Below are 27,979 nucleotides of genomic sequence, written 5' to 3'. Positions count from 1 at the left end.
CTAGTGTGCAGCCCAGAGGAGGGGGTACAGTCTCTGTTGAAAATTTCTTTAAGTATTTTTCAGTTGTTTGTGTTTCATCTGTTAAGAATTGTCTAGGTATTTTTAGTCACTTGTCACCAACTCCTGACATGCTGTTTCTGTAGTCATCTCTAGTCCAAGTCAGCTGTCCTTGTTCAAGCTCTTTTTTTTTTTTAATGTAATTTTCTTCATTTAAATTTGAAACAAGCTTGTTTTACATATTAATCCCAGTTCCCTCACCCTCCTGTCCTCCCCTGTTTCTCCCACTAATCCCCATCCAATCCCCTTTCTGCTCCCCAGGGAGTGTGAGGCCTTCCAAGGAGAGTCATCAAAGTCTGTCACATAATTTGGAACTGGGCCCAGGCCCTCCCCCTTGTGTCTAGGCTGAGAGAGTATCCCTCTATTTCCAAGGGGCTCCCAAATTCCACTTGTATACTAAGGATAAATATTGATCCACTACCAGAGGCCCCATAGACTGTCCAGTCCTCCTAATACCCATTCAAGGAATCTGGGTTTGTCTTATGCTGGTTTCCCAGCTTTCAGACTGGGGTCCATAAGCTCCCCCTTATTCAGGTCAGCTGTTTCTGTGGGTTTCTCCAGCCTGGTCTTGACCCCTTTGCTCATCACTCCCTCTCTGCAACTGGATTCCAGTAGTTTGACTCAGTCTTTAGCTGTGGGTGTCTGCTTCTGCTTCTATCAGCTACGGTTGAAGGTTCTAGGATGGCATATAAGGTAGTAATTAATCTCATTGTCGGGTAAGGTCATTTAAGGTAGCCTCTCCACTATTGCTTAGATTCTTAGTTGGGGTCATCCTTGTAGATCTATGGGCATTTCCCCAGTGCCAGATTTCTCTTAAAACCTATAATGGCTCCCTCTATTATGGTATTTCTTTTCTTGCTCTTCTCTATTCTTTCCCTAACTCAATCTTCCTGCTCTGTCATGCCCACCTCTCCCCTCTTCTTCCCTTAACTCCCTTTCCTCTTCTGCCATGCTCCCAATTTTCTTGGGAGATCTTGTCTCTTTCCCCTTCTCCATGGGACCATGTATGTCTCTCTTAGAGTCCTCCTTGTTTCATAGTTTTTCTGGCAGTGTGGATTGTAGGCTGGTAATCTTTTGCTCTATGTCTAAAAACCATATATGAGTGAGTACATACTGTATTTGTCTTTTTGTGACTGGGTTACATCATTCAGGATAGTTTCTTATAGTTCCATCCATTTGCCTTTGAAATTCAAGATTCCATTTTTTTCCCCCACTACTCAGTACTCCATTGTATAAATGTATCACATTTTCTCCATCCATTCTTCAGTTGAGGGACATCTAGGTTGCTTCCAGGTTCTGGCCATTACAAATAATGCTGCTATGAACATAGTTGAACAGATATCCTTGTTGTATGAATATGCATCTTTTGGGTATATGCCTAAGAGTGAAATTGCTGGATCTTGTGGTAAACTGATTTCCTTTTTCTGAGGAACTGCCATACTGATTTCCAAAGTGGCTGTATGAGTTTGCACTCCCACCAGCAGTGGAGGAGTGTGCCCCTTTCTCTCCAATAGACACAATTTTTAAAAGTATATTTTTAATTGAAATGGAATTCCATCATTTCCCCATCCCCGTCCTTTTTTTATCCCTCCCAGCTATCCTATCCTGAACCCTTGCATGACTGCCTCAAGTTGGTAGACTTAAATCTTTTTCATTGACTATTAGTGGTATGTATACATATCAGTATATGTATGTTTGTGGGATGCATATACATACATACATACATACATACACACATACATACATACATACCTACACATAACACATACATACATACATATATATACAACCTGCTGAGTCCATTTTTTCCTGCATGTAGTTTTCAAGGCTGACCGCTCTTTATTAGACAATTGGGTACAATCTTTAAAAACTGAATTATATTCATCTAAAATAAATCAGTAGGGAAATGCAGTTCTTTCTATGGTGCTTGCTCACATTGGTATTTTCAAGGAGTGAGACAACTGCTAGGAATGCATTGTTACTGTTCACAGGAATAGTTAAAAATAAGAATGGTGACACTTACTTTTAAGACACTGATCAAAGCAATTGGAAATTGCAGAAGAGGATGAGTCTCACAATTTCTAAACACAGAAGACATCTACCCAAACACTATGTAAGAAATGTGCTAAAATATAATGATTAGACTGCTGTGTTTAGAAGGATTTTTACTAAGAACGCAATTTGGTTCAATTAAACAGACATTTGTGGGGTCCTTTTTCATGGGGGTGGTTGCAGTTTTATAAATTGGAGATTCCTAAAGATGAACACAGTAGGGGCTCCTGAGGTCAATGCAGAGCTGGACAGACTACCCTGTGAACAGAAAGACTGCTTAAGTTATTCAAGTCCTAACTCCACCAGATTCATGGTACTTTATAATATGTGCCCAGCTGCCAAGGCCATCAGAACCTGAAAAGGCAGGCTGCTTGGTTGTCTGCCATCATTATATGACAATTAGTACACTTAAAATATTTTTTACATGACAAAATAATCAGCAAACTCAGGAAAAAACAATCCAGCTATATTATATAATTAAAGTGTTACTTAAATTGATTGTTTTGTAAGATTCAAAGCAAACAGAAAATTGTTTTAATAAAATGTTTGCTGAGTTTGTTAGAGTCCGTAATTGCTTTTCTGATTATTACTGCATGTTTGATGGAATGACTAACATGAACCATGGGATTTGAGAATATTTCCTTTGTGGTAGAAAAGGTAGTAAGGCATGGCATCGTGTGCATGCCATGGATGTGACAGATGCCACCTATTGAAGTCATCTAGATAGGAGAAACCATGGCTTGGCTTTTGCATCCATGATATTTCAGTCTAGAGAAGTCGATCCTGCAGTCTTAGGTCAAGGGCTGGGTGATGGGAAGAACACAATTTATAGACAGCTAAGTGGTTTTCTGTGAAGAGAATGTGAATTCAGAAAAGATGTATTTATGTTTTGGTTTATGTTTATGAAGAAAAGGTTAGTTATTTGCTGTGAATGGATAGACTATTAAGCATAGTTTTTCTGCATTTCTTGAAGGTAGGCATGGTAATTAATAGCACTTAGCTCCCTAAGGAAGCAAGAGAGTAAAGACACCATTTCATAAAGGAATTAGAGATACTGAAGGAGAACTAATTTTCACAAGAAAGCCAAGCATTGTTTAGAAGCAAATTACGATTTTTCTTGATCACTTTGCTTTAGGAGGCTCTCAGGTTTGCAACACCATTCCTGTCCATAGTTCTGATTACACAGGAACCAGCCTATATGGACAGTTTCCAAAGGCAGCGAAGTTCTATGCAATAAATCAGTTTTATGGGACAAAGAGTACAGAAGAGAAAAAAACAGATCAACAAAGATGCTTAAGTCTGGGTGAAGCTGCAGATATTTCAGGCTTCTCCTCTTCTCTCCCCTCCCCTCCCTTACTCTCTCTTTTCTCTCCCCACTTCCTCTCCCTTCCCCAGCAAAGGTACCAGTAAGTGAGTAGAGATAAACACAATATCAGTTACTTTTCCTGTTGCCAAGATAAACTATGCTAACAAAAGCCACTTAAGAGCAAAAGGGATTATTTTGGCTCACACCTTGAGGGTACAGTCCATTCCAGCTGGGCAGTCATGTCAGCAGGAGCTTGAAGTGATTGGTCACATGGCATTGGTCACATCTCCGGGAGCCGAGAGGGAGATGGACACTGCGCTCAATGGCTCTTTCTATTTTTCATCCATTGTGGGACTCTGGAACATGGAAAGGTAAGGTTTGTCTTGCCCTCTCAGTTAACCTAATAATCTCTCACAGATGTGTCCAGAGGTTTGTCCCTCTAGTGGTTTTCCATGTTGTCAAACAGACCATCAGTGCTAACCATCACAACTTCTACCTAACAGTTATAGGTTTCTCTCCTACTTCTTCCTGGTTTAATCTTTATTATACAAATTAATATGTTACAAAATCATAAGGAAGGAAGAAACAGCAATCAGTTCATCTGCACCAGGAAAGCTAGACTTGAGAGGACAAACAAAATCCAGAGCTTATAGCAGGGTCCTCCCCACATCCCATGAGAGACCAGTAATGATTTGGTCTAAAGTAAATATCACCTATTCACTGCAAAAGAGAATTTTCAGGGTAATGCCTAAGAGCTTGGGGCCAGCATATCCACAGCATTTCAGACTGAAGAAGGCATCAGTTTCAGTATCCATTTCAGAGAGTCTGCTGGTGGCTCATTGTGTAGGTGTACTGTCGATGTAAAGATATAAATCAAGTTGCTAGTTCATCTAATTAGTTTTATAGGAAGAACTCGGAGCCATTTAAAATGAAAGGACGCTTTTTACGTTCAATGCAGGTGATATTTATTAATAAGTAGACTGTGCATAAAGAATATGTTTGTATGCATGCAAAATGGTATTTTATTGAAGAATGCAAGGTAGGTTGTCATGGAGATTAAAAGCCTTGAAGTGCTATTCACTGGTGCTAGTTGTCATTGTTGGGCACTAGGGTATTAGGTTCTGGCACCCTGAATCTTTCATTGTTGTAAAAATAATTACACTTTTATCTTCACTGTAAAGGCTATTCAGGCAGGATAAATAAATACAGACACATGAACAGGTCCAACTTAAAGGTAAATATAGCAACCTTATGACCCATCCTGGTGCAAAATTATGTAGCTGTAGTTACTATGCTATCAAACGGCTTGATTTTCATTGCAGGACCATTGAGGCTGTTTATAAGGTAAAATTACAAAATGCACAAAATCTACACTTACATTAAAAGGCAAAAAAGAATGAAAGCTATTGACCGTTAGCTTGGTCACTGTAAATACAAAGGTTTCCCTTTGGAAGCAGAGAAAACAGACGGAACGCTTGTTATATGTTTTGCTAGCATTTGCTTGAAATACTGTATTTATATGAAATTTCCAACACTACTTTGACTCCATGTAAAGCTCAAAGTGATTTTTCTAGTGTTCTTTTTTCTTTGACGATTAGATGAAATGATCTTGACAAGTTTACCTCAGTGAGAAAGTATGTATTTTCTGTAGAAAGAGAACACTTATGCCTGGCAGATCAGAGTGGACATTTTCTTAACCAATAAATCAATAGAGAGACTAGCAATATACCAAACTATGCAACATACACATTATAACACTGAAGTTTGAATCAGTAAGTAATACGGTTTTCAGAACTGCCTTAAGTGATGATTAAGTAGAAATATATATATATTTAAACTGACACCACAGAATCCTTTGAAGTCTTGACAGATATGTGGAATATTTAAATGTAGTAATTACAGTTGCTAGGCCTCCTGGGGTTGACCTGCTGGAAAGACAGTGACATCTTCCACAGAAATACATGACTTATATGGAGGAAAAACCAAAATGAACTAATTCTATGTGTATTTTTTATAACTCTTTGGAAGGTAAGTTTATTGTAATGAATGAATTGGTGATATTCAACAATACTCTACCATGTCATCAGTTTTGATTTATATAAACATAAGCATATAACTCTGTTTCATCACTGATCATTGGGTTTCATGGTGTCCCACAGTCACCCAAAGCAATAATGGATGAGAACAGTAGATCAGCTCTGGGTTGAGGCTAATGGTGGGGATGGCATTTTGGGCTTATGTTTAAAGGGAGGCTCCATGTTAACCTGTTTCCCAATAGTGGGTTGATGCTGATGATTGGGGACATTAGAAAGGGAGCTAGCATCGATAAGCATTCCTGAAAATAAATTATCTAACAAGAAGCTCACAGTGCTGCCTCTTATCTGTAGATAGAAGATGTGCTAGTAATAGAAATTGGCTGTGGCCCTGATGCTTTGAATTTCTGGAGAAGAGGGTTAGAGAGATGACTCAGTGGTTAAGAGCTCTTGCTGCTTTTGCAGAGGTCCACAGTTCTGTTCCTAGCACCCACGTCAGGTAGCTCAGAATCTCCTGTAATTCCACCTCCAGGGAATCTAAGGTCCTCTTCTGGATTTCCTGGATACTCACATATGCATGTACATGCATAAAACCTGAGGAAATTCTTTGATTTGGTCAATATAATATAATAAAATGGTCTCATTAAGTTTCAGAGTTAATTTCAGTGACTTAATAAAATAAAAATCTTTATGTATTAAAGTAGAAAAAGAAGATAACATATATTTAGGCGAATGTTTTGAAAGTGTAACCTTTCCTGGCATTTCAATATCAGATTGTGTCTCAAAAGATTTTAAGTGTTTTTCAAAACCCACAGATTTTGGTTATACAACCTAACTGAATGGTTTACAACAATTTGTTCATTCCATTGATAGAACAAATCTGAGCTATGCAATGCTGATTCCTCTACGGTGGCTGTTATTACTAGCACTGGAAAGAAGGTCAACATCTCCATCTCCATTGAACAACCTGTGTTAGTGTTTGCCAGACTCATGGTCTGAGTCCCTACACTGTACAACCTTGTGACTCTCTTGCTAAAGAAAGATATATACTATCTCCATGGCTGCTCAGTTCGTGGAGGCAGCCAACAGTGAAGACCAATATAAACCAAGACCACACATATCTATTTGACCAATATAAACCAAGACCACACATATCTATTTGAGACGGATTTTTTTTTACACTAAAATGATCTCCAAATAATTTGATCTCTAATATCCTCTTTGCTAAGCTGTAGCCCTACATTAACAATTGCATGTTTGCAATCTTCACCCAGCTGAAACTGGTAACTCAACATTTCCATCTTCAAAGTTATCATTGACTATTCCAAATATTTCTTTTTAACTTTCCCATTATTTGAAATGGACCCCTCCCTTACCTAGGCATAACAGACCTAAGTCCTTTTATTTGTTTTGTCTCTTATGCTATTACTATGTACTAATATTTTTGATAGGATGATATGTAGGCAGGCTAGTTTTTATGACACCAGCAAGAGTCATTTTGGAAGAGAGAAAGTCAATTGATAACATGCCCCATCAGATTACCTGTGAGAAAGCTTGTGGTGTATTTTCTTAATTGACAATTGATGTGGGAGGATCCAGCTCATAATGAGTGGTGCCATCTCTAGGCTGGTGGTCCTGAGTGTTGTAAGAGAGCAAACTAAACAAGCCATGAGGGGCAAACCAGTAAATAGCATTCTTCCATGGCCTTTGCTTCATTTCTGCCTCCAGGTTCCTGCCTTGAATTCCCTTCTTGACTTCCCTGAGTTATAGAGCTTGATCTGAGATTTGTAGGCTGGAATGAACTCTTTCTTCCCAAATTGTTTTTGGGGATCGTGTTTTATCACAGCAATAGAAACCCTAACCAAAATAATGTATCTCCTGTCTGTTTTGTTTTGTCTTATTGCAGGCATCAGGCACTAGGCAATCAAGTAAATTAAGCATCATCATTCAGTCATTAAATATTCACTTGTTTATTAAACAAATATTTGAGTGCATGTCCTGAGCTGAGAATACAGCGATACACAAAATAGTCATGTCTGTCTTTCACAAAGCTTAAAGGTTTAGCGATGATATAGACATGAAATGAATAATTTAGAGCGTATATGTTACACAAATTGCAGATGCCACAACGTGGGTACTATGTGATGCCAGGTAAGATGATGACATCCTGATATACTTTGGGGAAGCCAGAGGAGTCTTGTCTGAGACCAAAGGGTAAGTTGGAGTTCAAAGAAGAGTGAAAGGAAGAGCATTTCAAGTGGGGAATTGCCCATTTCTAGAGCATAGAGCCTATGAACCTGAAGAAGCAGAAATGAGAATTTTGACAGATGCATTTAGGAATGACATGCTATGATGTTCTACAATCTGAAGTTGGTGTGTACTATATACATTGTTGACAGGGGCTCTTTTTTGGAGCCCCCAAATTCTAGTATCTATAGATATTTAGGCATGGGGTTATCACTTTATTACTTTCTTCCAGTTTTTTGTCTTGAAGGGTATAAACTTGGCTGCCAATGATCTGGAGCCAAATGAGGAAGAGTTCTGAACAACCTTGACGTTTAGCAAACGGACTTTTAGTTAATTTTTGTTTTAATTATAGCATTTTTGCCCTTTGCAGATAATTCAAGACTAGAGTTCTTAGGTTAACTACCCAGACAGCAATTATGCCTTTTTCGAATAGTTGAGTTCCATGTTCTAAATTCCAATCTGGTCATCTGGTGATCCCCCCCCCCCTTTTCTTTGCATTTGTAGACTATTTTCCCTCACTGTCATTCAGAAGAAGGGATTCAAAACAAGCTTGAACTTAATCTGGCATGTGTAAAAGTTACACAATTCTAAAAAGTACTCATTATAATTATTGCAAGCAGCTTAAAGTGATAGTTTAATAAAATTCACAATCCAATTGTCTACCATAATTTTAGAATTCTTATTGTAAATGTATACTTCATGAACCCAGAGAGCATTCTTTCAACGGTTTTACAATTGTTTTCATGCCGATAGTACAGTGTGTACCTTTAGGCATCTTTTTCTTTCTAAAATCCCTTTGCATTAGATAATTGATAAATTAACAAAGACATATTTACATAAAACAGTTTTGTAGGGAAAGAGCTAATGTCAACTTAAAAATGTACTCAGGTACAGCTGCTGGAAATAGGAGGGACAAAGACAGAAACCTGTAAACTGAATTAACCTTCACCTTGTAGAATAAACTGACAGAGAATAAAGAAGTTGAGAACTGAGGCTCTGAACTTGAGAGGTTGACTTAGCATGGGGTGTCAGGTAATGAAAATGATTGAATGGCTTAGAATTCACTCAACATGTCAAGGAAATAACAGCCTTAAAGAAACAACCAAAGATTGTATGTATATGCTCTTCTTATGACTTCTATCATACTACCAAATGTCTTGTGGTACCTTTTGTACTCACTATTGAGTAGAGGAAGTCAACTGAGAGTCTGTGTTGCATGGGTGGTTCTGCGCCAGTGGTGCCTTTCATATGTCCACCCAAGGGACACAGTCATTCTTCAAACAGAAGGTGCTTGTAAAATGGAGTATTTCAGGGCATATAGGGTAACTAAGTTCAGGGTGCAGCCTGATTTCAACAGCTAGGTTTATGGTAAAGCTCTTATGTATACATTTAAAAATATTTGTTATTTTACATATTCCTCTCCCTCCCACCTTTCCATGATCCCCAAAGACCACCCCCCATCTCATCTGCCATCCACTCCCCAGAGAGGGTAAGGCCTTCCATGAGGGATCATTAAAGTCTGTCAAATCATTTGGGGTAGGGTCGAGGCCCTCCCCCATGTGTCTAGGCTAAGGGAGTATCCCTCCATCGGGAATGGGCTCCTGAAGTCCCTTCCTCCACCAAGAATTCTGGATCCATTGTCAGAGGTACCATAGACTTTCCAGGCCTCCTAACTGGAACCCACTTTCAGTCTTATGCTGTTTTCCCAGTTATCAGTTTGGAGTCCATGAGTTCCCCATTGTTCAGGTCACCTGTCTCGGTGAGTTTCTCCAGCCTGGTCTTGACCCCTTTGCCTATCACTCCTCCCTCTCTGCAACTGGATTCCAGTAGTTCAGCTCAGTGTTTAGCTGTGGGTGTTTGCTTCTGCTTCCATCAGCTACTAGATGAGGGCTCTAGGATGGCATACAAGGTAGTCATCAATCCAATTATCAGGGAAGGTCATTTAAGGTAGCTTCTCCACTATTGCTTAGATTCTTAGTTGGGGTCATTCTTCTAGGTCTCTGGACATTTTCCTAGTGCCAGATTTCTCTTAAAACCTATAATGGCTCCCTCTATTACGGTATCTCTTTTCTTGTTCTCCTTTAGTCTTCCCCTGACTCAATCTTCCTGCTCTCTCATGTTCTCCTTCTCATGTTTTCCCCTTCTTTTTCTCCTAACTCCCCCTCTCAATTTGCTCAGGAGATCTTGTCTCTTTCCCCTTCTCTAGGGGACCATGTTTGTCTCTTTTAGGGTCCTCCTTGTTTCCTAGCTTCTCTGGAGGTGTGGATTGTAGGCTGGTGATCCTTTGCTCTATTTCTAAAATCCATATATGAGTGAGTACATGCCATATTTATCTCATATTTCTTCTAGTTTTATTCATTTGCCTTTGAAATTCAAAATTCCATTTTTTTCTGCTGAGTAGTACTCCATTGTGCAATGTGCCACATTTTCTTTATCATTTCTTCATTTGAGAGACATCTAGATTCTGGCTATTACAAATAATGTTACTATGAACATAGACGAACAGATGTCTTTGTTACATGAATGTGCATCTTTTGGGTATATGCCTAAGAGTGGAATTGCTGGATTTTTGTGGTACACTGATTCCCCTTTTTCTGAGGAACTGCCATACTGATTTCCAAAGTGGCTGTATGAGTTTGCACTCCCACCAGCAGTGGAGGAGTGTTGCCCCTTTCTCCATATCTTCTCCAGCATAAACTGTCTTTGGTGTTTTTGATTTTAGCCATTCTAACAGGAATAAGATGGTATCTCGGAGTTGTTTTGATTTGCATTTCTGTGATGGTTAAGGATGTTGAGCACTTTCTTAAGTGTCTTTCAGCCATTTTAGATTCCTCCATTGAGAATTCTTTATTTGGTTTTCTTTTTAATTGGATTATTTGGTGTTTTGGTGACTAGCTTCTTGAGTTCTTTGTATAGTTTGTAGATCAGCTGTCTGTCAGATGTGGGGTTGGTGAATATCTTTTTCCATTCTGTAGGTTGTCATTTTGTCTTGTTGATTGTGTCCTTTGCCTTACAGAAGCTTCTCAGTTTCAGGAGGTCCCATTTATTAATTGTTCATCTCAGTGTCTGTGCTACTGGTGTTATGTTCAGGAAGTAGTCTCCTGTACCAATATGTTCAAGGATACCTCCCACTTTCTCTTCTAAGAGGTTCAGCGTGGCTGGATTTATGCTGAGGTCTTTGATCCATTTGAACTTAAGTTTTGTGCATGTGATAGATATGAATCTATCTGCAGTCTTCTACACATCAGCATCCAGTTATGCTAAAACCATTTGTTGAAGATGCTTTCTTTTTTTATTGTATAATTGTAGCTTATTTGTAAAAAATCAGGTGTTCATACATATGTGGCTTAATATCAGGGTTTTCAATTTGATTCCATTAGTCTACCTGTCTGTTTTTGTGCCAATACCAAGCTGTTTTCAGGATTATAGCTCTATGGTAGAGCTTTAAGTCGGGGATTGTGATGCCTCCAGAAGTTCCTTTATTGTACAGGGTTGTTTTGGCTATCCTGGCTGAGTATTGCCCTTTCAATGTCTGTAAAGAATTGTGCTGGGATTTTGATGTGGATTGCATTGAATTTGTAGATTGCTTTTGGCAAGATTGCCATTTTTATCATGTTGATCCTGCCTATTCATGAGCATGGGAGATCTTTCCATTTTCTGGTATCTTCTTTAATTTCTTTAAGTTCTTGCTATACCAGTCTTTTACTTGTTTGGTTAACATTACCTCAAGATATTTTATGTTGTTTGCAAAGGGTGATGTTTCTCTGATTTTTTTTTCTCAGCCCATTTATTGTCTGTATATGGTAGGGCTACTGATTTCTTTGAATTAATCTTGTATCCTGACATTTTGCTGAAGGTATTTATCAGCTGTAGGAATTTCTTAGGAACTTTCAGGTCACTTATGTAAATTATCATATCATCTGCAAATAGAGACAGTTTGATTTCTTCCTTTCCCATTTGTATCCCCCTGATCTCCTTTTGTTGTCTTATTGCTCTAGCTAGAACTTCAAGTACAATATTGAAGAGATATGGAGAGAGTGGACAGCCTTGTCTTGTACCTGATTTTACAGGAATTGCATTGAGTTCCTCTCCATTTAGTTTGATGTTGGCAGTTGGTTTGCTGTATATTGCTTTTATTATGTTTAGGTATGTTCCTGTTATCCCTGATCTCTCCAAGACCTTTATCATGAAACGGAGTTGTATTTGGTCAAGTGCTTTTTCAGCATCTAGTGAGATGATTATAAGGTTTTTCTTTTTCAGTTTGTTTATATGGTGGATTACATTGATAGATTTTCATATGTTGAACCATCCCTACATCCCTGGGATGAAGCCTATTTGATCATTGTGGATGATTTCTCTGATATGTTCTTGGATTTGATTTGCCAGTATTTTATTGAGTAGTTTTGCATCAATGTTCATGAGGGATATTGGTCTGTAGTTCTGTTTCTTAGTTGTGTTTTTGTGTGGCTTGGGTACCAAGGTAATTGTAGCCTTGTGAAAAGAGTTGGGCAATGAATCTCTGCTTATATTGTATGGAACAATTTGAGGAGTATTGGTATTAGCTGTTCTTCGAATTTCTGGTAGAATTCAGCACTGAAGCCATCTGGGCCTGGGCTTTTTTTTTTTTTTTTTTTTTTTTTGGTTGGGAGACTTTTCATGACTGCTTCTATTTCATTAGGGGTTATAGGTCAATTTAAATTGTTTTCTGTTCTTGATTTAATTTTGGTAAGTGATATCTATCCCGAAATTTGTCCATTTCCTTTGAGCTTTTGAATTTTGTGGAGTACAGGTTTTAAAAATATGACCTGAAGATTCTCTGTATTTCCTCAGTGTTGATTGTTATGTCCCCCTTTTCATTTCTGATTTTGCTAATTTTCATGTTCTCTTTCTGCTTTTTGGTTAGTTTTGATAAAGTTCGCATATTTTGTTGATATTCTTGACAATTGTTTGTTACATTGATTCTTTGTATTGTTCTTTGTTTCTACTTTATTGATTTCAGCCCTCAATGTGATATTTCCTGGCATCTACTCCTCTGGGGTGACTTTGTTTCTTTTTGTTCTAAAGCTTTCAGTTGTGCTGTTAATTCTCTAATGTAACTATCCTGCAGCTTCTTCATGTGGGCACTTAGTGCTATGAACTTTCCTCTTAGGACTGCTTTCAAAGTATCCCATAAGTTTGGGTATGTTGTATCTTCTTTCTCAGTGAATTCTAGGAAGTCTTTACATTCTTTTTTTATTTCTTCTTTGACCCAAGAATGGTGCAATTATGCATTATTCAGTTTCCATGAGTTTTCAGGGTTTCTTCAATCTGTGTTGTTGTTGAATTCTAAACTTAAAGCATGGTTATCTGATAAGACACAGGGGGTTATTCCAATTTTTTTTGTATCTATTGATGTTTGCTATGTTGTTGTGTATGTGGTTGATTTTAGAGAAGATTCCATGTGGCACTGAGAAGAAGGTATATTCTTTTGTGTTTGGATGGAATGTTCTATAGATGTCTGTTAAAACATCATAACTTCTGTTAGTTCATTTGTTTCTTTGTTAAGTTTCTGTCTGGTGGTCCTGTCTATGTTGAGAGTGAGGTGTTGAAGTCTCCCACTATAAGTGCATGAGGTCTTATGTGAGATTTGAGTTTTAGTAATGTTTCTTTTATGAATGTGGGCACCTTTGTATTTGGGACATATATGTTAAGAATTGAGACTTCGTCCTGATGGATTTTTCCTATGATGAATATGAAATAACCTTCCTCATCTCTTTTGATTGATTTTAGTGTGACATCTAATTTATTAGATATTTGGATGCTACACTAGCTTGTTTCTTGGGTTCATTTGATTGGAAAATATTTTCCAAACCCTTTACTCTGAGGTAGTGTCTGCCTTTGAAGTTGAGGTATGTTTCTCGTATGCAGCAGAAGGATGCATTGTGTCTTCGTATCCATTCTGTTAACCTACATCTTTTTATAGGCGAGTTAAGACCATTAATATTGAGGGAAATTAAGGACCATTGATTGGTAATTCTTGTTTGCTTTGGATCTGTTGTCATTGTTGATATTGTGAGTAGATTTACCCTGTTTTTCTTTTGTCTTCTGGTAAAGTGCAACTATCTATTGCCCATATTTTTTGTGAATGTAGTTAACTTCCTTGGGTTTGAGTTTTTCTTCCAGAACTTTCTGTAGGGATGAATTTGTGGATATGTATTACTTAAATCTTGTTTTGTCATGGAATATATTGTTTTCTCCATGTATAGTGATTGAGAGTTTTGTTGGGTGTAGTAGTCTGGGCTGGCATTCATGGTCTCTTAGTGTTTGTAGACCATCTATCTTTCAGAGTTTCCATGGAGAAGTCAGGTGAATTTCTGAAAGGTCTGCCTTTGTATGTTACCTAGCTTTTTTCCTTGGCTGCTCTTAATATTCTTTATTTATTCTGAATGTTTTCTGTCTGATTATTATGTCTGATGTATACTTTTAAGGAAATGGCCCAACTCTTAAAATATTCTTGTGCTGAGGTATTACTTGCTTAGTCTGTGAACAGTCTGGGTTTGACCCTAAAACTTCTTGCTATCATTCTTGTTTGTATCATTTATTGTCAGCCTCTGCCAGCTCTAAGATTTGGAAGAGATGCTTGATCATATGCATAATTTCATTATCTTCTTTCCCAGAAGTATCTCTGAGCAGCTGTGACGTGTCCTGCCTTTCCTGGCAGATTGAGCACTGGTTCACAGTTGCCACACAAATGAGACCAGCAAACTATCTTCTGAAGTAAGGGAGAGAGAGAGAAAAAAACAAAACAAAACAACAAACAAACAAACAAAAAAGAAAGCAGGGAAAGAGCTCACATGTTTGCTAAAGGAGATTTTCACTTTGTGCAACACTTGTCTAGGGAATGCCACTTCTAATGTCTCCATATCAACTGGCTCTAATCAGCTGAGGTGGCTGAAGGACCATGGACAAGTGACACATACTCTACTGCCATGACATCAGATCTTTACCAGATCTGCCCCAAATCTTATCTCACCATAAACATGTCTTATCTCAACTTCAGGATTTGTTGCCACCATAAATAGTATGTGGCCCCTCTCCATTTCCCAGCATTTAAAAATTCCTGATCTTTGTGGTTCATGAGGCATCCAGTTTGTTTTTGGTTTGTGTCATTTAATTGAATGCATTTGATTATTAATTCCAGTCTCTCTTTTAAGGGACCCTTGCTGGTTTCTGCCACAGCTGTAATTACATTTCTTGATCCAATTCCCAGATGCTTTCAGTTGACTCTGGAGTTTTCATAGTTTTCTTTCTTGGCTCTTATTTTGCTGAGTTTTCTTATTCTTCTTGCTTCTTAAGTTTTTCTTCCCCCAAACTGATGCACTAAACTAGTTCATTCTTTTGAAAGACTGGAGATCTTTGACCTAAAATAAATAAATATTTCCCCTATTATCCAAGAGAAGTTTTGGCAGTATCATCCTAAATGTGGAAGTGTCTGCTGTCATACACTATCTTCTTTAGGACCGTAATGCACTAGTATGTTGTCTCTAGGGCTCCTACCATTTGGAGTGTTCATGTATCTGTACACTTACTTTTCTGTAATAAGTATATGACCTGGCTCATGAGAAAAGAGACTTGGCAGCTCACTTTAAAATAAAGAAGCTTATGAACTGGCCTTCCTCTGTAATCAATTGGTGAATACTGCAACTATTATCATAGAGCCTTTATCCAGTAATTGATGGAACCAGATGCAGAGATCTACAACCAAGCACCAGGTACAGCTCTGGGAATCTAGTTGAAGAGAGGGAGGAGGGAATATATGAGCAAGGGAGATCAAGATCATGATGGAGAAATCTACAGAGACACAGCTGAACCAAGATTGTGGACATTCATGAACTCTGGACTGACAGCTATGCTGCCTCCATGACACTGGACTAGGTCCTCAGTATGTGGGAGACAATTGTGAAGCTTGGTTATCTATGGGGCCCCTGGCAGTAGGACCAGGATCTACTATGGTGCATAAGCTAGCTGGTTGGAACCCATTCCCTATGTGGGGAAGGGGGGGAGGTGAGAGGGAGAACTGTGGTTGGAATGTAAAATGAAATTAAAAAATAAATTTAATTAAAAAAGCTTACCACCTAAAATGATGACTACTATGCTAGTCACATCTTTTGTCTCCTTCAACAACAACAATGTGTCAATTCAGTTTGATAAATTTCTTTATTGTTGTAATGAGAAAATTTCAATTCTAGCTTACTACTCTTTTCACCTTTGGATGTTGTCTACACCAAAGTAGACTATTAGTAATGTGTGGCTGAGTTTCTGGCTTATGGCGTTAAAGGAGATCACAACAATTTATTTACTTATGTGTATGCATTTTTTTTTTTTTTGAATAGCACATGCACATCTTATGCTTGTGGAGGAAAAAAAAAAAAAAAAAAAAAAGCCATCCACTTCATTGGAACTGAATTACAAATCATTGTGAGCCACCATGTGGTTGCTGGAAATTGAACTGGAATCCTTTAGGAAGAGCATCCGGTGCCCTTCCGAGCCATCTTTCCAGCCCCACGAGATCATGACTACCAGATAGTTTTAATTGCTTCTTGAAGTATGGAAACAAAAGGTGGAGTATCTATGAGGTTTTGAGGTTCTGGTCTAAAACAAGGCTTTCATTGTGTGTATATGTGTGTGGTGGGGGTTGGTGAGAGGGCTGAGTAAAATTATAATGCAGTTTTTGTAAGGAGTAAGGCTTTTCAACTTTTTACTGTGACAGATACAATGAAATGAAGATTTTTGAAGTGAAGCTTAAAGAATCAATAGTAATTTGATGAGCTCAGCTGAGTTGCTTACTGACCTGAATCAGCTGCTTGTTAGAATGAGGACAAATTGGGCAATCTATTGTTTGAATTAATTGTTTGCAACTTGACTTTCCTCTGCAAGAGTTTCCAGGAATAAGGGCCAAAATAAAGTGCACAGAAAGGTAAGTGAGTGTACGTGGTTTCATTTCCGGAGCTCCCCATTCCTTTGTGGTTATTCCTCCACTTCCACAAAACAGACTGTCAGCATCTGAGACAGCCTTAACTAAAAGGCATGTGTCTAAGAATGAAATCTTTGAAGTTTTACAGAAAAGATTCATTGCTTTAGCATTCAAAAGCACTGTAGATCATAGTTTACCTTAGTGGGTGCCCTAGAGTTATGCATCACATTGGGAGTTTTAAGTTTTAACCATCTGGCATACGATTTCTTATTCATGTCCTTGTTATTGTGTTTTAAAGTCTTTACCATATCCACAGTCACCTAGCATTATCTTCCAGGAGTTTTGTAGTTTTGCATGTTACATTTAGTTATATAATTCATTTTGAGTTAGATTTTTTTTGGTGAACAATATAAGGTATGTTTTTTTTTCTTTTTCTTTTTTTATTTTAAATTATGAACTGTTGGCCATTGGCTAGCTCTGACTTAACTATTAACACACTTTCCTATTAATCTAAGTATTTCCATGTGGTCTTGGCTTACTGGGAATGCAGGACCTGTATCTTCTTTGCCTGCTACATCTCTGCAGAGAAGAGAGTGGTGTGGTATGTTTATTTTCATATGCAGATGGTCAGTTGTTTCAGCAAAGTCTGTTCAAAGTGTGATCTTTTCCTAATGGGTTGTCCTGGTTGACTGTATTTATGTGTGTATTTTGGAACTTTTGCAGTATGCTGCTCCTCTTATTTTATTATTTTATTATTTTTGCCTGTGCCTTCAGTTATTATAACCCATCTGATTTCCACTCTGTTCTGGTAAGAACTGAACTCATAAGTCATCATCTTCTTCCCAATGTTCCTCTTCGGTATTGTGTTGGCACTTAATGCACTCTCTATGTTACAGTTAGAAATATTACACATAGCCATAAAACGCATCGATGGGATTTTGATTGGGATCACTTTGAATCTATAGGTCAAAAAGTTGGGAAGAAATTACACCTTGGCAACGTTGAGTCTTCCTATCATGAACATGGGATATGGCTCCATTTGCTTAGTACTTCGGTTTTCTTCATCAGAGTTTTGTAGTTGTCCTCTATATTTTGTATTTATCTTGCTAGATTTATACCTATACATTTTATTTGTGGATCTATTATAAGTGGTATTGTATTTTAATTTCACATATTACTTGTTCTGTGCTGGAATACAGGGGAGTTACTGACTTTATCTTTGTGTCTTGCAACTTTGATCTAATCAGTTGTTAGTGTTTCGTTTATTCGTTTTTCTGTACCAGTTATCATGATAGCCAATAACAAAGACAGTTTTATTTGTAACTTTTCTGTTTAATTTGTTTGACTGCTTTGCATTAGCAGGCTTTTCAATATGATGTTGAAGAGGGCTAGTGAGAAGGGCTACCGTGTTCCTATCACCATCATGGTGAGGAAGCCTTGAGTACCTCTGCATAATGTATGACATTAGCTGTGGGTTTCTGTAGTTGTTACTTACTAGGTTAGGGTTGTTGGCTGTAATTTGATCAAAATTTTTGTCACCCATAAACATTGAATTTATAACATTTCATTTATTCATATGAGTATGTGTTTTTTCTTGTTTTGTTGCCTTGATCAATTATATCAGTTGATTTTGAGTGTTGAGTCAATTTTGCATATACTCCCCAGCAAGCCCATCTGGACTTTCGTTTATCTTTTTGGAAAAGGTCTTAATTATTGATTCTATTTCTTTAACAAACCTGTTTAGAGCACCCTGTGTAAATTCTAGCAGAATATTTTGTTCATGGATTTGGTCCATTTTGCATGTTTTTATCAGATTTGTGGGCATACAGCTTTACAGCACTTTTACTACCCTTTCAACACCACAGGGGCTGCGTGCTGTCTTGTCTCCCTGATATTCACAACTTCTGTCTTTGTATTTTTTCAGTCTGGCTGAGACTTGCTGATTTTAAAAGACCACCCTTTGGCTTTGTTCATTTTTGTTTTTAATTTTATTTATTGACATTTTTGCTTTATTATTTTATTAGTTGTTACTAATGAATTTTCATTTTTAAATTTTATTTATCTTTTAAAATTTAAATTAGAAACAAACTTTTTTACATGTCTTTTTCAGTTCCCTCTCCCTTCACTTCTCCCCTGTCCTCCTCCAATCCCCTATCCCATCCCCTTTCTGTTCCCCAGGAGTGTGAGGCCTTCCATGGGAGTCTTCGAAGTCTGTCATATCATTTGGAGCAGGGCCTAGGCCCTTCCCCATGAGTCCAGGCTGAGAGAGTATCCCTTTATGTGGAATGGGCTCCCAAAGTCTGTTTGTATACTAGGCATAAATACTGATCTACTACCAGAGGCCCCATAGACTGCCCAGTCCTCCTAACTATCACTCACATTCAGGTGGCCTGGGCCTGTCCTATGCTGGTTTCCTAGCTATTAGTCTGGGGTCCATGAGCTCCCCCTTGATCAGGTCATCTGTCTCAGTGGGTTTCTCCAGCTTGTCTTGATCCCTTTGCTCATCACTCCTCCTTCTTTGCAACTGGATTCCAGTAGTTTGGCTCAGTGTTTAGCTGTGGGTGTCTGCTTCTGCTTCTGCTTCTATCAGCTACTGGATGAAGGTTCTAGGATAGCATATAAGATAGTAATCAATCTCATTGTCGGGGAAGGGCATTTAAGGTAGCCTCTCCACTATTGCTTAGATTCTTAGTTGGGGTCATCCTTGTAGGTATCTGACATTTCACTAGTGCCAGATTTCTCTTAAAAACTATAAGGGATCCCTCTATTGTAGTATCACTTTTCTTGCTCTTCTCTATTCTTTCCCTGACTCAACCTTCCTGTTCCTTCATGTCCTTCTCTCCACTTTTCTTCTTCCCTTCTCTTTCTCCCAACCCCAGCTTCCCTCACTGCCTGCTCCCAATTTGCTTAGGAGATCTTGTCCCTTTACCCTTTTATAGGGGACCATGTATGTCTCTCTTAGGGCCTTCCTTGTTTCCTAGCTTCTCTGGCAGTATGGATTGTAGGCTGGTGATCCTTTGCTTTATGTCTAAAATCCATATTTTTTTTTTTAATGTGACTGGGTTACCTTACTCAGGATGGTTCCTTTTAGTTCCATTCTTTTGCCTGCGAATTTCAAGATTCTATTTTTTTTTCTGCTGAGTAGTACTGCATTGTGCAAATGTACAACATTTTCTCCATCCATTCTTGAGTTGAGGGGCATCTAGGTTACTTCCAGGTTCTGGCTATTACAAATAATGCTGCTATGAACATAGTTGACCAGGTATCTTTTGGGTATATACCTAAGAGTGGAATTGCTGGATCTTGTGGTAGAATGATTCCTATTTTCCTGAGGAACCACCATACTTATTTCCAAAGTGACTGTATGAGTTTACACTCCCATCGGCAGTGGAGGAGTGTTCTTCTTTCTCCATATCTTCTCCAGCATAAACTGTCTTTGATGTTTTTGATTGTAGCCATTCTGACAGGAATAAGATGGTATCTCAGAGTTGTTTTGATTTGCATTTCTGTGATGGTTAAGGATGTTGAACACTTTCTTAAGTGTCTTTCAGCTATTTTAGATTCTTTTATTGAGAATTCTCTATTTAGTTCTGTATCCCATTTTTTAATTGGATTATTTGGTGTTTTGTTAACTGGCTTCTTGAGTTCTCTGTATATTTTGGAGATCAGCCCTCCATCAGATGTGGGGTTGGTTAATATTTTTTCTCATTCTGTGGTCTGCTGTTTTGTCTTGTTGACTCTGTCCTTAGCCTTACAGAAGACTCAGTTTCAGGAGGTTCCATTTATTAATTGTTCATCTCAGTGTCTGTGCTACTGGTGTTATGTTCAGGAAAAAGTCTTCTGTGCCAATTTGTTCAAGGATACCTCCCACTTCTCTTATAAGAGGTTTAGTGTGGCTGGATTTATGTTGAGGTCTTTAATCCATTTGAACTTAAATTTTGTGCATGGCGATAGATATGGATCTGACTGCAGTCTTCCACATGCCAGCATCCAGTTATCCCAGTACCATTTGTTGAAGATGCTTTCTTTTTTGCATTGTATAATTGTAGCTTCTTTGTCAAAAAGCAGGTAGGTTTGTGGGTTAATATCAGGGTTTTCAATTTGATTCCTTTGGGCTACCTGGCTTTTTTTTTGTTCTAGTACCAAGCTGTTTTCAGGCCTATAGCTCTATAATAGAGCTTAAAGTGAGGGTTGTTTTGGCTATCCTGGGTGTTTTGTTTTTCCATATAAAGTTATGTATTGTCCTTTCAAGGTCTGTGAAAAAATTGTGCTCGGATTTTGATAAGGATTGCATTGAATTTTTAGATTGCTTTTTGGCAAGATTGCCATTTTTACTATGTTGATCCAACCTATCCAAGAGCATGGGAGATCTGTCCAATTTCTGGTATCTTCTTTAATTTCTTTCTTTAAAGACTCCAAGTTCTTATTATATAGGTCTTTCACTTGTTTGGTAAGCATTACCCCAAAATATTTTATGTTGTTTGTGGCTATTGTAAATAGTGATGTTTCCATGATTTTTTTTCCTCAGTCCCTTTATCATCTGTATATAGAAGAGCTACTGATTTTTTGAGTTAATCGTGTATCCTGCCACTTTGCTGAAGGTATTTATCAGCTGTAGGAGTTCCTTTGTGGAGTTTTTCAGGTCACTTATAAAAACTATCATGTCATTTGCCAATAGTGAAAGTTCAACTTCTTCCTTTCCAATTTGTAACCCCTTGATTTTCTTTTGTTGTCCTAATGCTCTAGTTAGTATTCCAAGTACAATATTGAAGAGATATGGAGAGAATGGGTAGCCTTGTCTTTTTCCTGATTTTAGATGAATCACATTGAGTTTCTCCCCATTTATTTTGAGGTTGGCTGTTGGTTTGCTGTATATTGCTTTTATTATGTTTAGGTACTGTTCTCCCTGATATCTCCAAGACCTTTATCATGAATGGGTGTTAGATTTTGTCAAAAGCCTTTTCAGCATCTAGTGAGATGATTATGTGGTTTTTCATTTTCAGTTTGTTTATATTGTGGATTACACTGATAGATTTTTTGGATGTTGAACCATACCTGCATCCCTGGGATGAACCCTATTTAATCATGGGGGATGATTTCTCTGATGTGTTCTTGGATTTGATTTGTCAGTATTTATTGAGTATTTTTGCATCATTTGTTCATGAGGGATATTGGTCTGTAGTTCTGTTTCTCAGTTGTGTCTTCGTGTGGCTTGGGTACCAAGGTAATTGTAGCCTTGTGAAAAGAGTTTGGCATTGAATCTTCTGCTTCTATTGTGTGGAACAATTTGAGGAGTATTGGTATTTGGCTGTTCTTCGAATTTCTGGTAGAATGCTGCATTAAAGCCATCTGGCCTTGGGCTGGCTTTTTTTGATTGATTGGGAGAGTTTTGATAACTGCTTCTATTTATTAGGGGTTAAGGGTCTGTTTAAATTACTTATCTGTTCTTGTTTTAATTTTGGTAAGTGATATCTATCCAGAAAATTGTTCATTTCTGTTAAATATTCAAATTTTGTGGAGTACAGGTTTTCAAAGTATGACCTGGAAACTCTCTGGATTTCTTCAGTGTCCATTTTTATGCTTTCCTCTTCGTTTCTGATTTTGCTAATTTGTATGTTTTCTGTTTTGGTTAGCTTTGATTAAGGTTGTATATTTTGTTGATTTTCTTGAAGAACCAACTCTTTGTAACATTGATTCTTTGTATTGTTTTCTTTGTTTCTACTTTATTGATTTCAGCCCTCAATTTGATTTTTTCCTGGTGTCTACTCCTCTGGGGTGAGTTTGCTTCTTTTTGTTGTAGAGCTTGCAGTCCCTAGGCCAGGAGATCCCAAAGAGGGGAAGGAGAAGTTTGGCCTGAGACAAGGGCTCATGCTAACCTCTTCCCTGAGCAAGGACAGGACTCACTAATGGATTTTCTTATGCTTACTTTTGATTTAATTCTCTGTTTTCATACAGAATTTCCCAAGGTGAAGCTTAGATTACTGATTCATAGATCTTTTATGTCTTTCTAATGTATGCATTTAGTGCTGTGGATTTTGTCTAAGCATAATGTATACTAAATCACACCATTAATTTATTTATGTGCATTTTAACCTCCATGTTATTCATAATATTATTTTTTAAATCTATAACCTACTTAAAAAGCTTATGATTTAATTGATATGTTCTTGGAATTTACCAGTTGTTTTTCTGTTAATTTTTGGTCTGAGGACAGATTAATTTTTTTCTTTGTTGAAATGTGACAATGAGTGTGGTGATCTATAATTGACAACGAAATCCAGGTGATTGATGGCACTGATGCATTTAGCTATGTCCTTACTGATTTTATGACTATTGCATCTGTCTGTTTTGGGGACAGATATATTGACATCTCCAACCAAAAGAGCGTGCTCATCTATTTCTTCTGTAATTTTATTAGATTTTGCTTTATATAGCTTATTGGGATGCTGTTAAATGCACATTGTTATGTCTCAGGAAAGTGACTCCAATATTAGGTAACACTTTCCCCTATCTCTGACCTCTTTCTTTACTTTAAAGTCAGCTTTGTCTGAAATTAGAATAAATTATGTTCACTCCCTAAAAGCTAGTGCAAGGTATATTTTCTGCTTAAAGAGTTTTTTTTTTGAGACAGTATGTGGTTGGGTTTTGTTTTTCTTTTCTTTTTTCCTACTCTGCTAATTTTTGTCTTTAAGTTAGTCCATCTAGACTGGTCATGCTCAAAGTGACTGTAGATGGAGTATCCTCTACTACGCTTGTTACTGTTTCATATTTTTGCTCTTGTTCTTGTGATTTTGATTTCAGCAGTTTTTCTGGTTTTTTATTTCAGTTTTTTTTTTAAATAATACATTTATTTAGTTGGTTTATGTTTTGCATTTATTTATTAATTTGTGTATGGTAGATAAGTGTCACAGCACATGTGTTCAGGTCAGAGGTTAAGTTGCAGTAATCAATTCTCTACTTCTACCATGTAGGTTCTGGGGGGTGAGACTCAGGTTATCAGGTGTTCTGGATGGCGCCTTTACCTACTGAGCCAGCTCTCTGTCCCCCGCTGGTCCCTTATTATTAAGTTTTAGTTGACCATACTATAAGATTCTATTTTCTGTCTTTTCTTAGCACCTCCCACCCAAAACACACACACACTTCTTTCCTACTGCCCTACAAATCCATATGATGCTACTACATCACTCTCTGGGCCATATGTAGTATAACATAGTAATCCTATGTCCTTCATTCTATGTGTTATATCATCACCATCAATATTGTTTGGTTCTAAGCATACTCAAGGCATATGTGTGTACATGTAATTGAACATATTTTTACTGTGATCTTTTTGTCTGTTGATCAATCAAGGATAGGAAAAACGAAAGTTTGTGTTTCCTATTACTCTTCCTTTCTTAGCAGATATTATTTTCTGTTCCACCAGGTCCTGTAGCCCTCTACTTCCAAATAAATACACAGAAACTTATATTAATTATAAACTGTTTGGCCAATGGCTCAGGATTATTTGCTATCTATTAATTATTAACCCATTTCAATTAAACTATGTATTGCCATGATGCTGTGGCTTACCCATAATGATCTGGCATTTTACTCCTTCTGCAGCTACATGACATCTTCCTGGCTGCTCATCTCTGTCTTCCCCTTCACAGAATTCTCCTAGTCTGGTAGCCCTGCCTAAACTTCCTGCCTGGCTACTGGCCAGTCAGCATTTACTCATCAACCAATAAAAGAAACATATATTTATAGCATACGAAGGACATCCCCCATCATCTGGTCTGTGCCATTTTCTTGACTTTCAAGGCTTTCTTTAATGATTCTTGTGAGACAAGTTGCCTGAAAACAAACTCGCTAGGCTGTGGCTTGTTTGAGAAAGTCTCCATTCCTGCCTCAGCCTGAAATTGTGTTTTATGGTATAATGCTCTAGATTGGATTATTTTTCCTCTTAATACTTAAAAACAAGCAAGCAAAGCAACAAAACAACAACAACAAAACCATCTGTTCCCTCTTGCTTGCATGGTTTTGAAAGACCCGTGGAGGGCATGGACCCTCACGCCCCGACTCAGGAAAGGTGCCCCCCGCCCAAATCACTCACGAGAAGCGGTCTTGATGCAAAAGCATGAGGTCGTTTATATTCCAGTGCACTGGGGTCCACAGCCATACTCCACATGGGGTAGAGGACTGGGAACCCTGGGTACAGGGTTCAGACAGCTTTGGGTTACAATAAAGCCCGCGCATCACAAACCAATCACCTCATAGCATCTAGTGCAGACCAATCAATTTGAACTATCCAAGCCCACGCTTAGTCCAGGAAGTCTGCTTTCACTAGGGCTTCTGGATAGTGTGACATTTCCTGTTCATTCACTCACAGGTGCTGTCATAAACCACCCTGTCATAAACAGTCAGGAATGTGACCTTTTGCCTACTTACTGCTAGGGGGGCAGGGTCTAGGGAGAATTAGGCTAAATTTTTCCATCCTTACAGTTTCTAATGAGTGAAAGACCCAGGTCCCAGAAAATCCCTGATCCGAAGCCCCTACACAGACCCTGAACAGTTTGGCCCTAAGCCCTAACCCAGTTAAAGAAACACCCTGGATTTGGGACCCAAGCCAATAAAAGAGGCACTTTATCCCTGAGCCTAGTGCCAGGGAAAAACACCCTAGCTCTGGAACTAGTGCCAAAAGAATACACTTGGCCCCTAGATTTGGGACATGTAAAAGAAATTCTCCCAGGTCCAAGAATGGGAGCCAAAAAGCTAAAAGGAACCAGAGAAAGAAACACAGGTTGGCCCTGGAATCAGAGCCATCTCTGACCTGACTCAAAACTAGCCAATCTCTGAGTTAGAAAAATTTACCAATCCCAGATCAGCAGGGTTGGAATTCCCCCTCGATTTGAAATTTCCTCAGGTTGGGGATTCTCTTAGATTGGGATTTCTCTACCACTTCATAGGGCAGCTAATCACCATCCAGAGGGCTCTGGGTCTCTCATGCTCTGTTCCTGTTGCTGCTGCCGCTTTGGGCAGATGGATGGACCCTCGTTAACTTGCAAATCAAGACTCTTTGTTTTTGCATCAGAGTCAATGATTTGGGTTCTGAGTTTTAGGTTTAACAATGAGACAGACATCAGATTCAATTCTTATTGCTGTTTTATAAATAAAGCTCTTTCCCCTTTGACTTTCTTTAGGACTTTTTCTTTATAGTTTTCTATTATTTGATTATGTTATTTGATTAGTGTTCTGTTTACTTTGCATTTATTCTGCTTGAGCTGTCTAAGCCTCTTGGATCCGTAGTTGTAAGGTGTAGGGTTTTTCCTCCCGCCGCTGGTCTGGTCCCGCCACCACGCCAGCCCCAATTAACACACTTGAGACTGTATTTGATATAATTCTGTTGGCCCGTTACTTGTTTCTTATGGGCTAGCTCTGTCTTAAATATTAACCCATTTCTGTTAATTTAATATTTCCATGTGGTCTTCTTACTGGGGAAAGGGGCCAGCGTCTTGTCTCCCCAGTCTCTCCATCTTGACCCCTCCTTACTACTTCCTCTTTCCTCTTTGTCTCCTAGTCCCGCCTATCTTGCTTTCCTATTGGCCAACAGTGCTTTATTCATTAAACCAGTATGAGAAACATATACAGAATGACATCTCCCATCACGTAGTTCTATGTTTGGCATTAATTTGGGAAAATTTTCAGTAATTATTATCTAAAACACTTCTTCATTTTTTTCTTCCTTTTCTCCATTACACTTATGTTATGATAGATAGCCTTTGTAGCTGTCCCACAGTCCTTGGATAGTTTTTTTCTGTTTGTTTGTCTTTATTATCTTTGCTTTTCAGTTTTGAAAGTTTCTATTTTTTTTTTATAAAACTTTATTATTGAGTTTGTGTGTATGAGTCTGTGTGTGAGTGTAATGTATGTGATGTATATGTGACTTGTGCTTGTGCATGTGTGTGTGCATACATGCATGTGTATATATGTTCGTGTGTGTGTGGCAGAAAGAGAGAGAGAGAGAGAGAGAGAGAGAGAGAAAAGGAGTGCATATATGTGCAATGGCACTTGTGTATAAGTCAGAGAACACCTTGGTGGGACTGAGTCTTTTCATCTTTACATGGTTTCCAGGGATTAAATTCAGGTCACCAAGCTTTTGCAGGAAGCCCCTTTACTTGTGAGCCATCTCACTGGTCTAGAAGTTTCTATCCCAAATCTCAGAAATTCTTTTTGTAATCTCGTCAAATCTACTGCTTAGCCCAGTAGTCATTTTTCATTTAAATCACATTTTTTTTTTTTTTTTTACTTCTAGATTTCTCTTGTTTTCTTAGACTTTGTATCTTCCTACTCATACTGTTGCTATCCATTGATCATGTTTAGAGCTCTTAACCATTAACAATAGTTTTGAATTCCCTGTCTGGTAATTTCATTATCTTGGTCATGCTTGGGTCTAATGCTTGCTCTGTATCTTCAAATTGTAGATTTGTTTGTTTGTTTGTTTGTTTTTGCTTTTGGTATGCTTTACAGTATTTTTACATTATTTTGATATGATATACTGAGCAAAATCAGCTTCCATTCATATGCCCTGTGCTTTGTAGTGGTGAGACCCAGGGCCAGGTAGACATTCTGTGGCCCTGCTATGATAAAGTCTCAGGTTTCTGTGTGCCCATGCCTCTGGACTGTGAGCTTCACAAGTTGTAGAGGAGCATTAGGGTGGCTGAAGTTTTTCTCTTTTCACACATGGAAGGCAGCAGTTGGCTGGAGTCAGGTTCCCCTTTCTTAGCTGGGCTAGGCTTTGACACCACTTCAGGAGATGGCAATCTGGTTAGCTAGTTTTTAGTGAGGGAAATCTTGGTGAGTAGAATAATGTGTGTTGGAATATTTTTAAAAATGATCCCCTTGATCCCCTTTCCTACACCCTTGCCAGGATTAAGAAGACATTTTTCTTTAATATTTATCAGAGAGTTCATCTCTTTTGTGTAGGGCACCTCCTTGCCCTTGCCTTGTTTCTCTGTGACCTTTAACTCACAGTACTGGAATCGATTGGTTCCTGCTCTGGACTCTTCCCTGGCACTGGTTTCTGCTTCTGAGTTTCTACTCTGGAAAGCCATGCCCCAGGATTTGTATGCCTGTCTTTCTGGACTGATAAGCTGCAGTTTGTCTTTCCCAGCGTGTCTTAAAGATCACAGAAGAGTTGTATTTTCAGTCTCCTTAGCGTTTTTGGAAGAATAAAGTGGTGATGTTTAAGCTCCTGCTATGAGGAATTGGAACCTAGAAGTTTGAGTCAAATGCATTTTTATGCAAAGTGTGTTTAAGGGTGCTTCTAAAATATCTCCCACCATGGATTGTTTT

This window comes from Phodopus roborovskii, unplaced genomic scaffold (genome assembly GCF_943737965.1).
Source record: "Phodopus roborovskii unplaced genomic scaffold, PHOROB, whole genome shotgun sequence".
NCBI classification, from domain to species: Eukaryota; Metazoa; Chordata; class Mammalia; order Rodentia; family Cricetidae; genus Phodopus; species Phodopus roborovskii.
Note: the sequence above shows the minus strand (reverse complement) of the source record.